Here is a 14545-nt window from a genome sequence, read left to right on the forward strand (position 1 = left end):
CCAGTAATAAAAAGCGAAATCATTGCACTGCCAATATTTTGAACACCAACGTAACGTGACTTCAAAGAGCTGGCAGAAACAGTTCCTTTTTTGTTTTAATCTAAAGGGACATTAGAATCCCTGTCCGTTCTGCTGATAGCGTATCGCGACATGTGTCCCAAGGGACCACACTACCCAGAATTCCAATAGTTCAACCATGAGGAATGTCGGCCCTGAAACACTGCGTTTTTGATTTACACCATCCACCCATGCAGACAACATTCCTTTACATTTTTCCAAGCAATGCGCTGTGAACTCTGTCAATCATGCCAATTGCTGCCATCCCCATCCATCCCTGATTATTGATGAGAGTTAAAAGGAAATGATTTATTCACTGGAGGAGAAAAGACAACCAGGCTCTTCTTGATTGGCTTTAAGCTGAGCAGTCATACTGAAGAGGCATCTGTCAGATGGTGGGTCACATCCTCTCAGCATATTGGTTTTATCTTCTAGCGCAGACGACTGGCTATGGTGTTTCCCTAACAACAGAATGACAGGGGACAGGAAGGTAACTGAATGCACTAAATAGTCTCACTGACTGGAAGATGTGGACCTGGGTACAAGGGGTATTTGGCAGCGGCAGCAGGAATACATGATGAATTATTTAGTTAAAGAAGCAGTCTTCCATATAAATGCGGCAACGGTATGTTGGAGTCGTCATCCTAACCTTAGCGACTCATGCATGTGCATGCAAGGAAGCAAACAGATCATGAACTCACTCACCCCACAATAACCATAACTTTGTTTTGAAACTGAATATTTTCAACAATACAATTCAATACAACTTATACCACTCAAATGTTACCTTTAATTCACTAGGAGTCTGTGCCGGGGTTTACACATTTATACCACACTGAATGGTGGTGGTGATGATGCCCATACGGTGCTTTCATGGGCATCTCCTAACAGTGGATGTGTGCATTTGCAACACTTGCAACCAGACAAAAGTGATGTTTTCATTGTCAAACATCCACTTTTTACTAATTTCTTAGAACGCTTTGTCTTAACTCACTTCAGAAGAGTCCAGTAAAAATGTTTAGAGTTACTATACAGACTGTGATGCGACTTCAATCTAACATGCATTGATGTCTGACTGGTGTCTAATCCATGGACACAACATGTGCAAGAAACAAAAAGGACACAATTCTGGCATTAACTCTTTTAACTCAGCTTTAACGCTAACTATAAAAGATTTTGTAATTGTTATGTTACCAGCTGTAACATAGCAATCTGTAACCAAATAAATACATTTACTTTACATATTTTGAAAAAAAAAAAAAAAACGTGTAGACCTACAAGATATGTTTCGACAACTTAGAATTGTTTTTATAAATGAAAGGCATATGTTACCCGTTCCATTTCTGCTTGTAGCTGTGCTGTGACCTACATGTAACCGCCTAAACTAGGGTTTCCCGTGTCCCTGTATCCCACTGATAAAGTAGATGCGGAGAGATTCATATCCCTTACACGCCGAGAAAGGTCAGATCAATTCTCCCACCAACCCATATCTGTCTTCATTTAGCAGCCACCATATAGAGACTTCAGAGGACATAGCATCTCATAAGAAACATATGTTTAAATAAGTGTACACTCATGAAGTACTTAAGCAGGGATGTGTTCGGTATTAATTTGCCTGGAGTGTCGGCATGTCTTTTGTCTTCCATCCACATGAGACGAGGAGACTTGGCATGCACGATTGCGGAGCCATAAACACAGCCCCTCTCCACCTCAGGCAATCCTTAAACTCATCAGTAGTGTAATGAGACTTTCGAGCTGAGAGATGAATTAACTAGCTGATTTTCTTGTTTTTACCCCTCCCGCCCATACAGAGTAGCTGAAGATAGCGTAGGGAGCAATCCAGGACTGTGATGTATGTAGCATGATCGTAGATGGAGGGGGGGAAACAGTTGGTTATCTTTTGCCCAGAACAGTATGAGACGATCAGGCTCTCGCATTAATCAATGTATAAAAAAAGCACACTGAAAGGCACTTCAGCAGTAAAAGCTGTGCACTCGGACACACACACATACAAGCACACAAATATAAATATAAAAAAAAACATATTTTATAGCAAATATTGTTTTTAGTGCTCTTGTGTGTGTCCAGGTGGCACTGGGGAAAAACACTTTTCATCCACTGCAGGGAAACAACTCAGTATCAAAACAATATCAAAACCATTTATGTGTAGTGCTTGGAGACTGCCTTTGTGCCAGAAGCTAGTGAGGGATCATGTTACTGATGCTGCACTAGCCACTTCTACTAGTTGGCCTTGGTGTCTCTGCAGAGAGGGGTGGGATCATCACAACCTCACAGGCGTACAACAATACCTCCCTGAGAAAGTCAGATCTTGACCCGATCTCAGAGGCTAAGCTGCGTTGGGCCTGGTTAGTATTTGGATGGCAGACTGCTTTCGAAAAAATCGAGAACCACTGACTGATACCACTGCTGTCGGTGTGCAAGTGTTGAGTTAATGAGAGGCAAATTGGTAGGTAGTTCATTAAGCAAATTGGTAGGTAGTTCATTAATCGTTAAAGTAGAATAGAGCAGTCAATTTACCGCCGACAAGTTAAAAGAACTTGAGAGGACACATGGCAATCTACACTCTGAACAGAATGAACTAGTTATGACAAATGCTGACATCCAGGGTGGCCATGTGACATTGGACTTTTTACTTTGAAGTGCAAGAACATCAATAAGCTTTAAGAGTTCTCTAACTCACCAACATGCTTTTATATCAATCCAATTTAAGTTCACAGACAGAAAATAAAATTCCATTCAAAACTACTTAACAATGAATGCTCTTGCATTCCTCAATTATTCATCAGTAGAGAACAAAGGTTATCTATACCAGCTGTAACAGGCCTACAGTATAGTAAACTCTTGTAAAGGAGAATAGCGTACATATATACGGGGCTAATGACGAAGCACACATGACAATTGTTTCTATCTTACCCATAACTACATTTAAACAACACAGCAATCTTGGAACCCATCGGCTTTCTGGCGACAGATAAGACTCAAGGGCAAGGGGTTATGATTCTCCGGTTCCGATGTAGCCAGCAGATATCCGGGCCAAAACGTGCTTTTCCGTGCGCTGCTCATCTGGTTAACAACTGCAACCGTGGAGTTGGAATTGAGAGACTAAGTCTGAAAAATAAAACTTCTAAAACTTTACAGGAAATGCGTCCGTTTGACTTTTTAGAGGAAGAGCTTAAGAATGAAACACGACCTTTTATTATTAAAGACTACTTTATTACTCTGTCGTATTTTTTTAACTAAGCAACCAATCTACTTCCTGTTTACACTGGCACCATTATGCCCAGTGTACGTGAATAGTCACGTGATATTCGTTTTCATGCGTTTTAGTCTGGACGTAGATCATTTAGAAAACGATGCTGAAACGCCGTGCAGACAGAGATCGTTTTCGTTTGTTAAAACGTATTAATGTGGATGTGCTCCGGAGCCGCGGGTTGCCGACCCCTGGTTTAGGGGAATATGCAATCCTAACAAACCCTCTATGAAAGATGCTCAGCAGCCATAATAGGGTTAAGCTATCTGTATCCAATCATCCTGTTTGTCAGAAAATGACTAAGCTCTCACCCAAGGCCATCAGGTCACTCAAAAGTTTAAAAAAAGTTGCTTTAACGACAACATTATCTTGCAGTAAAAGTATATCTAAGTGGATGGTGCCAAATGTGTGTGCCCCCGCTCACACAAAACACTATGTCTTGAAAGGTTTTCAATGTTTTTGTTTTTACAATCTCAGTTGTTTAATAAAAAATAAAAAAAACAGGTAAAAAAGACAAAATGTCAGCAAACTCAGCGCACTGTGAACCGAGAGAAGGCCGTTGCCAGTTAAGAGTCGACTGCTTCAGGTGCTAAGTGCCATAGGGCTGACAAAAAAAAATTGTGAACTAGAACTGCAAAAGACATACAGTAATCAGGGTGTTTGTGCTGTTATCTTGTAGCCCAAGGCAGCTTCAATGTGTGCTCCCATTTAGCCATTACTTAGGGGGGTTTGTAGCTCGCAGCCAATCAGCCTATTGTAATAACCAACAGCTTTAGGCTTTGCTGAAAGCTGGCATTGCCCTGAATGTACAATATTACCCCATGAATATAGGTCACCAAGAAAATGAAAATATAACCTTTAATGTACCAGTAATATGTTTGCGAAACATATCCTTGGAGGGATTTGAGTCACCGGAGACGCCGTTCTTTTGGAGGCTAATTAAAGATGGCCTTTCCTGGTTTTATACTGTATTAAGACAATGTTTTTTAATAGTATATTAATTATACTGTGGATGGTATATATGGTTAGAACTGAAACAAAATGGAAGGCTCTCTGAGGGGATGAATTAAGCCCTGCTATGTGGTGAAAAGGGCTCCTGGTTAGGTTCAACGTAGGCCTATGTCTGTGTACAACTCTTCATCCCCTCACACAAAGAGAGTGGTACGGTAGGCTTACTTATTTTCCACACTGTAAACGCTTATTTTCACAACAACCCATTTGGTCCTTGTAGGCCAATGATTTCGATTTAAGGGTAAGGACAGTAAGGACAAAACAAGCACAGCACCTTCAACACACACAAAAGAGTGAGTTGAAGTAGCTCAAAACACACCTCAACATACATACCAAGTAGGACATTGCTAAAAAAATAACATGCTGTTGCCATGACATTTGTGGAATAAGCATTTATCATTACTAAGTACAGAGGCTTGCATCATTTAAGTAGAGCAAGATAGGGCGACTGCAACTACTGCAACAACATAATGGACAGGTTTTTCTTGATGATTGACCAAACAGCATGTGTCTTTATGAATCCAGATCAGGAGGATAATGACAATAAAAGTCAAGTCAAGTAAAAGCCACATTATCATTGAATGGTTTGGGCTTTTCATAGAGAAAAATATGGACAAAAAAATGACACTGTTGACTGTTATTACGCCTTAAGGGCTCTCTTATTTTTCCACCATTGGCGACAGCAGATGGTCAGCATGTGAAGGTAAAGTGGGGCAAGAGGAAGCCATGAAACCTGGCAGACAACCAGGGGCCTGACCAGGGACATATGGTTCATGTCCACCCAGCTTCATATCCACACAGTCAAATTCAGACTTTCCCCAGACACGACTTGAAGCTGCAAGTAGTGAACTCCCAGAAGTGAACCCTCTCCTCTAAGCATTTCTGAAAGAACAGATGGGGGTCTAGCTTTGGGTACGCATTTTCTGTTAAACCAAGGGGTGGGGGTGTGCGTCAGTACAATGGGCCATTGGATAGCTAGCATCCGAACACATTCTAGAGATCTATGCTGCATGCTTGAGGAGCACTGATATGATTCTTTTCTGCACTTGATTAAGTCATCTTGGAAACATAGCCCAAGGGTGGAAAAGAGGGGATTATCATCATCTTACCCAAAGAGGAAAGCTTTTAATGTGGCCATAAAATTACTGGAGTCATTGTCATTCCCTGCTAATGGCCCGCCTGATTAGCTACGAGGCTATTGCCCACCTTCTCTGGGAACAGGTGGGCAGTATTTAGCTGGTCATCTCGGATAACGACCGGTGAAACAGAGATAGCACACTACACTGAGTATGTAGTGGCTCACAACAAGAGTTATTGGTAGGACAGGGAATCTTGGAAGAGAAATTCTTTAGAGTAAACCACAAGCAAAGTTCACACAAGCCAGGAGAGACGGCGCTGTTGGGGCATATTCAAGTTCAAGGCAGATCAAAAACACAGTATGCGCAATCCTCTGCCAAGGTTTTATACTCACAGTAGCAAACTATCTCTGTTGGTGGAGGGAGAAGGCTTGGCTGAGGACAGTCAGTAGCAGTAAAACAATTTTATCTTCAATACAATCAGATGACTAAGGCCTTTATACTCCATGTAATAAGATTGTGCATCTAACTGACAGCCAATATATATGCGGAACAAGTCTTTTTTTATCAGAGTGAACTGGTCAAAAAGTAGATTGACAGCGGCATGCTCAGCACGCACTGTTGTCATAAAAACTGAATCAATACTTTAAATCCAGCTAGCATCTGGCTAGTGAAATTGCTGTTATGGTGACAGGTATGAGTTGATTTGCAATATGGTGGGAGTAAACTCGAATCATGTGTATCTCTCTGAAATGCACAAGTTACTTTTGTGAAACAAAGAAACAGGCGTTTCATTGTACTGCTGGGCGTTCATGGTTCAATGAGAGAATGGATGATTCTGTTTGTTAAACCAAGCTCTGCTGTGGCCACATCATTCCCATATCAATGGAAAGCACTATATCTTCTCTTGACCCAGGCTTCACAACTGCAAGTGAGTCATGGTCAGCATAATGACAAGTAGAAGCCCACAATAAAATCAAATGCAAACTAATTTAGAGCAACACATGGAAAACTTTGCCTCTTGAAGATGAACAAAAAAAGGGACGAAGGCAAAGCGGGATAGAAAGCCACAACATCGAGGCAGTTGCCTCTCCAGGTGAAAAATAAAATATACAGGGGAAGCTGGACACAATAATAGGCTGACATGAAACATAATCCCCTCTGTCTGCAATTTTATTGGCAGCCCCTCCAAAGAATGGTGGCTCCCATATTATGACTTAACACATCAAAATCGCAGCATAGCACACAAAGAAAAGGCCACCTGATGATAAACACAGCAGACAGCGTCAGAGGCTTTATCTTGTGGCTGCCTGCAGCTCGACACAGGTTCAATTTGGCCCGCAACAATCGATTCTGTCCCTCCTTACCTTCGCTTCAGTCGGAGGAATAAGAACAGACCTTTCTGTAAGGAGCAGGTCTCAGCTGGTCTGCCATGTCAAGGCAAAGAAGAGGACAACTAGGGACACAAACGCACCTGAATTGTGGTCGCCGATGAAACTGGCACGCATTTCTTTCTCGGCAAAAGCATTTTAATCACAGTAGTAAAACGTAACCACTGTATGGTCAACTTTGTATAAATAAATTGAAATCCAAATGAAGAGTAGTGTGTTAGGATGGCTTTTAGATGGTCAAATCAAATTAAAATTCACCCTGCAACTTACGCTTCAAATTGAGGTTAGGTTATGAATTTAAGAAAAGCACACGAAAAACTTAAATAAACAGTACTAGCAAAAGTGCAACAAGTCATTTAAGTACTAAAAGGTATCAGCCAACCTTTATTTAAAGAGTATATAAAGAATAACTTTATTGTTTGAATATTTACTGACATGAACACGCAAAATGAAACAGAATGAAGACTTTCATTCCTTAATTTAAAACAAAACTATACAAATGTGTTGGTTAACTCTGTTTACATTGTTTTAGTTATTTAAAATATGCCACGTGATACTCATAGAGACAGAGGATACAGCTTTAGTTGTCGATGTTGTAAATGTTTTTTTAGGTTTTACTGAAGCACCAACTTCATTCAAAGTAACATCATTCTGTATCGACAATTAATACAATTATTTAATCATTCTACATTCCAAATAGTGCAGCCATATGACATCATTTGTCTTGCAGAGCACAAAGGGTAGGTGATATAACCTTATGTGAAATAGCATTATTCGTTTCTTTTTCTTTTCTGGTCGCAACTATAAAAAGGTTTTCTTGGCGTGTGAACAAGCCGCCGTCTTGTTGGTAATTTTGTCCTAAAAGGTGACACCATGGCTGAGTCTCTCTATTTGAAGAGAGTATAATCATTTCCTGGGCTGAAAGGGTTGAGCATGATATCGGATTCATTACATGAGAGGAAAAACACTCTTTTATGGCAGTGTGCAATATAGAACACTCCTTTCATGACAATTATTAATACCCTGTCCCATTTATTTGCAATACCAACCCTCACTGAAATGAAGGCTGTCCCTCTGATCAGTATGCAGGCGACCTGGCTTCCAATTGTCAATTTCACATGCAAATGCGGTGCAACTGATTTAAATAATATTTGAATATGGATCACACAGTGTGACTCCATATCACAGAGCTGGGGGAAAAAAACAGAAGGTGGAAAATGCAAATCATCAACATGTAAGAGAAAGGTCACAGTCAGGGCCTGTTAGATTTATTTTGGAAATAAATGGCTGGCTGCTAAATGAAACTCATTCCATATTGCCCGGGGACTAAATTGGAGGAGATCTGCATGATTTACATCATAAAGACAAACAAACACAATATTGTATCTTCTACACAAAGGACGCAGCTTCTGACGTGGCGAGTTTGGCCGACGCATAACAACGGTACCTCTTTTTATCCTACATTGTAACGCACAGGATGAGATGGAAAAAAAACATTAAAAATGGTCTTGTACCAAATGTTTTTTTACTGTGAATATATATATATATATATATATATATATATATATAATATAGTTCAATTCACCTGAGCATCATTTCTTGGAATCGGGTGTTGCGCGTTGAGGACAAATACCAGGAAGATATTCCATGATAGATACAGATAATAATGGTCTTGGTGGACCCTGAAACAACCTGAGAGTGCCATATGAATGTCGCAAAAGGCAGTGAATGCCTATGTTCCTCGTCACAAGTGATGGTGGAATCTCCACATATAGTGGCATGCATTAACTGAAAAGGGCCCAGGGCCTAGTAAAACTCCAATGAGCAGCCCTGCAATGCTTGTTTCAGGCCATGCTTTTAAATTACATATACATTGATGACAGCCCAATATAAAAATGACCCAATTTAGTATCCAAAATCAATTCCCACCCCCACTGATGCGCAGGGGTTTGGCGAAAGCTGCTCCGGTTCTTATAACAGCATTTGAGCCACAGACACGTTCTCTCAAACGGTGGTCAATTGAGGCAGAGCGAGTGGGAAGGAATGGAGAGAAAACAGAGGCACTTTATTGCAATGACCACCTGGTCGGTAAATGATCTGTAGCCTTTCTGGGTATGTCTGGTATGATGTGTATTTTTCTTCATGGCATGGTGTGATTTGTGTGCATAGAACAAAGATGATGAACAGAACTAGGATTGGCATGATAGACAAGAGCTTTAAAATGCTTTTCTGATTTGAAAAAAAACCCTAAAACAAATTGCGTAATCTTTTGTTTTTAAACCACATAGAACTGTGACAAAGGCCTGCGAAGGTCTGGAATACATTTCTCTACTAATATCTGACCGGAAACCTACAAATGTGATTTGTTTAAACATAGCAACGATGTCTGCTTCTGTTGCTAGCAATTAGTTGTGAAGGAGGCCTTTGTTCTTAAATACCATGAGAGGATAACACCCAAATGTACATCAACACCAACAAATAGACACACCATGCCTAACCTTTGTGAGACACTTGAAGCACATTTCTCAAATACTATTTTATTAACGCTACATTGTACTTTTGTCTTGTTTGATCTTATCCTGTTTTGCAAGGTAATTGGTGGCATGCACTACTATAACAAATTCAGTTCTTATCATTAGGTAACTATGAGATGTTTCATCAGACTACATTTTGATCATACATAATACGTTTTGTGAGATTTCGCAAAACCTTTTCCAGGTCAGTTTGGCACCATGGACATATTAAGTGATTTGAGGTAGGCACAGTTCTAAGTGAGAGACATTGAATAGAATACTCACTCTGCATAGCGTACTGACCCTACTTCAGATGAAAGCACTCACAAGTTCCGAGTGACCAAAGCCTTGCCGGCTGGATTCCCATTGACACTGTACTCACGCGGGTGTCGCAAATTATGCCAGTAGCTTGGAAAAAAGCAATATTGGGCACTGAGGGTGATGATTTCACTGTTTTTCAGATCTCATATGGGACATGAATTAGCTAGTTCCCGCACGCCGCGGCCCTACACACTACTACGGCGGGAGGAGAACGAGTAGCACTTCAAAAGATAAACCATCTTCTGAGGTGATGGCTAACTTTGAGCTTCTAGTGGCTGTAATTTGACTTTAACCAGCACAAATCCCTGCGTCGGATGTCACAGCAGGCTGGTGTCTAGCGGCAGCGCTGGGTTTAACCAGTCACACAGAAGCAACAGAAAGTTTACTGATCCGGCGGGAAGTCTGGGTGGTCCGGGAACAGCAAAACTTGCTGTTGCTGCTGTTTCCAGTCACTAAAGCTGCCAACCGAAGGTCTGTCTCCGGAGCTGCCGTCCGCTCTCCTCCCGGCAGAGAAGTCTCCTAGAGGCGGGGAGTGAGGCGGAGGGACTGCAGAGTCTGACAAAACTATTTCAGTCATCCTTGGATTATGAAATAACACTTTATATCCCACTTATGCTGGAATCGAAGGGAAAATACAAGTGGTATGATGTGGAGTAGAATTTGGCACTTTATGTTAATGCTAAACTTACTATTTTATAATAGTATGATACCTATTTGGCAAGCTTAGCCTTTTTAATATAGATCTCACCACTGAGCCATCACACAAGCACACGACATAAATCCTGAACAGGGTGGACATATTGTACTGTAGATTATGTTCTTTCAGTCAGTCAATATTACAAATCCCTGCACTTGTTATTGTAATGCCTGAACGGGGCCTTATCTGGAGGGTGCACGGATCACCTCAGAGAAAACTCAATTTCCTGCTCATTTGTACAACAATTCCCGTCATTATCTCGCTTATCAGACTCGCCTGACAGACATGCTATCACGGGTTTCTCCATGAAAACAACTTTAAAGTTCCCTAATGTTTAGTACAATATCCTATCAGTGACTGCCGCAGTTCAAGAATACAGCAGTTGCATCAGTGTTCAACAATTGTTATGAAGGCTAAAAGCATTGGCTCTGCCACACCTCATGCTACAACACCTCATGTTACAAGCTTTTTATCAATGCACACAGCATACTGTAAATGAAGGTTTGTGATAATGTCCTCAGTGATTGCAGATGTCGAGCATTGTGATAATGTCACTGGAGATCTGAGGAAAACAGTACTCTGGTGTTACGAGGTGGTGCTGTCGTACAGGAATATTCTAAATGTATTCTAAACTCTAAATAAACACTGCTCAAGTCAAAAATTGAATTAATAAATATACAGGTGCAAAATATGCCTGATTGAAATGTAGAATGTCTTCTCTATCAACACATCATTAACATTTCTGAGGGGAAAAATAGACTTTATTTGATATGAGTACCACCTGCCTCCTACAAACATGCTGAGGCAGGTGGTTTGCAGCACTCATAGTTTATATAACTATATAACTGTTCTGGTGATGATTTAGAAATGTAGCAATCCTACTAACATGGATCAAAGGCTGATTATGCTGCTGGAGTGCTTTGGGAAGCTCATATGAACGTTTTGATACGTTTTTGTGCAGCGACTCTAGGTTGCCATTGGTATCCATTGTAACCGTTTGAGTCCAAGCTGATTAGGTGCCTGCCTCCACAAATAAGCAATCCTACAGGGGTTGCTTATTTGATACTCAAACGATTTTCAGAAGAGTATTCTGATGAATCTAGAAAAACAGTAAGTTATTAATAACAGTATTTATAACAGAGAACATTGTTTAAAACATGAACATGTTTTTAACATAACTGAAATGAACAAATTGGGATATTATATGGCTTATTACTAGTAATAAAGGAATATATTGTGAATGATGAAGGAGGTAAGTGCAATTTATAGATAAGATCTGCTTGTTGCTGGATCATTTGAGTCAACTGGAGTCTTTGCACAACATGGAAACACATAATGTTGCTTCCATCACTGCTCAGCGCAAACACAGGATTTCCCTTGAGAAGCTTGTGGCCTCTGAGACATTTTTCAGCTGAGCATACAAATAAACCTTGGATATCTTAATGGCCATATGGTAATGTGAATTTTAAAGGAAACAGGACCAGTCATTGGTAATGACTTTACAAGTAAACAATTCAGCGCCCCCATGTGCCCCTGGTGCGCTGGCTACTCTTGGGATTTGCTTGGTCTGGTTCTTGAGTTCAATCACTGTATGTCATTAAAACAGGACTTTATATTTGGCAGTGTTTGAAAGCTCTGAATGCATTTGAACTTGTTTGAATTCAGGTTACCCCTACGAGCTGTAATAGAGGCTAGATTTGTTGATCAGCTACTGCTAAATTCTGGAGATACAACAATCATTTTAATCTTCAGGGGTGGATTGGTTCTTGTTAGGAGTTAGTGCAGAAAACAGAGTTACATTTAAAATGGAGCTTCCTTGTTCACATCCGCTCATAGAATACTCCCAGCAGGAGAAATGGTCTACTGTGACAGGCTGAATTTCTAGGCTGGCAAACAGCATTATTCTCACCCCTGGTCCAATTGTCACCTTTCATCGAAATCTGCTGTCACGGAGTGGAGCCTGATGCTAAGCAGGGCTGCTGGCCTCCCTGCATGTGTCTATCGCTGTCTGCATTCATACTGGCTGGCCAAAGTGGTGATGTAAGAAATCAGGTGTGGGGAGACAGAGAAATGGACAGAAAGAAAATAAAAAGGGAGAGAATAGTTGGTTTAGTCTCACAATGAACTACTCGTCCACCATGAAGTGAATATTACAAAAAGAAAAGGAAAACTCTCTAGAGCTCATCACTCATCCTGAGCTGGTGGAGCTAGACAGGTCTGTATCCTCTTCCTAATATTCTTCATGACAGACTGTCCGTTTAAACGGCTGGCCTCGCTGATCCTGCTCCATCACTTCCAGGGTCCAGGGATGAGGATACCTTAAACAACGAGTGCGTAAATTGTTTCCATTTCTAGCCACAGTGAAAACGTTAAAGTGACTAATGGCCGTGTGTACTTGATGTTATACACGGGCGGGCAGATAAAACATTTTCGATATAAAAATGTGATTTCAGTACTTATGATCCAGCAGGTTGTGGAAGATTTAAATTCCACCAGTGTGTCAGCCATCACAGTTTTTATATTTATTTCTTTTGCCTTCCAAAAAATGATGTGCGTTGGTGTAAGGGTTGTTAAGACCTCTAAATAATTCAATTATTCTGGCTTTGGTTTGATATGTTTTGAAAATACTGCCACTGTGTAAATCTGTATGGGCAGCAGTGCATAATATGTCCAGTCAAATCAACTGGAAATCTGGATCTCAGGACTCCAAAGACAGCCGTTGGTTGTGTATTACCTTTGCCAAATTCCTTTGATGTATAAATGATGAGTTCTGGAACACAAAAAGCTTCCGAGGAGATTGCTTGGTGCTTCGACTCAGAAATGATAGAAGGAAAGGTGCAGACCTAAAGTAGCACAAGCGGGGTAATCAAATGTAAACAAGCCCACTATCATTACCGGCACTTCAAACATTTATGATTTGACCAACAAGTGATAGCCAGAAACCCCAAACATAACTAAATGGACACAACGGAAGTGCATGTATCCGGACTGCAGTCAAATCTACAGCTAACAAGACAAATCATTAGTTAACAGTGTTGAGATGTTGTCATCCTAAATAAACTATATTCCGTCCACTGGAATTTAAGTAAGTACATCAACAACTTAAACACATTTGCCTAAAAGTGATTAGAATACTTTTTTGTTTCTTCAGCGCTGTGGGAGCTTTTACACCAGTGGCTGTAGTTTCAAGTCATCGTAGAGTTGCGATGTATCTCTCCTTCCTTGCGAACCCTCTTAATCTCAGTCAGACTGGATGGGAAGCATCAGTGAGCTGCAATCTTCAGGTCTCTCCACAGATTTTCAAAGGGGTTTAACTCCAGGCTTCGGTTGGGCCTCTCAAGTAGATACAGAAACAAAGCCACCCCCCTGTTGTCTTGGATGTGCAATCTGGGTCATCGTACCACTGTAAGGTGAATCTCCACCAAGTTCTGAAGTCATGTGCACATTATTTTTCTTGTCTTGCTCATACTTCCCATAGTCGTGACCAGCTTCTCTACTGATGGAAATATTGCAAGGAAAACAATGAATAAATAGAAAAATCCCAATTTAGAACACCGTCTTTGCTTTTACCTATATGCAATTCCCCACTTTCTAGATTGCAATACCCTTGAATTGCCTCACATTCGTGAGCCTCATAGCACACCTTATTAACTCCCACGATTAAATGACAAATGGAATTCCCACTGAGAATATTAATATGCACCTAAATCCGATTGTCATTCAATTACTTCTAAGGGACAACGGAAGAGTTTGACTACAGATCTTAGAAGGGAAAAAAAATCACTTAGTGTGAAATAGATCATTTTTTTTCAAAGGTTGGAGATGGTCTGATGTTGGAGTTATTGATAGTCATTGTTGTGACACTCACGGTTTTTCAAATGGCTGCATATCTCAGCAGACATGAAAGCTGCTAATTTAGAGAGCCAAACCAGAATGCCGAACCATTACTGAAATTGAAAAGAAGTGGCCAGATATCAACACAGAAGAAGAAGCTTGTTACTGTGCACTGGCAAACCCAAAGGTAACACTGGTTGTGGTCAGAGGGCACGGGCAATATTGTGGCTCATATCCTCAGAGGAGTGCTTGCCTCCTATAATTGGAGCATCCCTTGTCAAGTTATACCCTCAAAGGAAAAAGACCTGACAATGGATTAAGCCACAGAAGCTATTCCTTTCTTGTGTACATAAGACTACACTATATGTTAATCT

General features: G+C 40.7%; 1 protein-coding gene across 1 annotated transcript in view; it reads right to left on the bottom strand.

Annotated features, from left to right (window-relative positions):
* The window catches only part of diaph2 (diaphanous-related formin 2), a 346355-nt gene that overhangs the window by 103826 nt on the left and 227984 nt on the right, over positions 1 to 14545 (bottom strand). The gene's annotated exons all lie outside the window — the stretch shown is intronic.

Source organism: Pholis gunnellus (genome assembly GCF_910591455.1).
Source record: "Pholis gunnellus genome assembly, chromosome: 10".
NCBI classification, from domain to species: domain Eukaryota; kingdom Metazoa; phylum Chordata; class Actinopteri; order Perciformes; family Pholidae; genus Pholis; species Pholis gunnellus.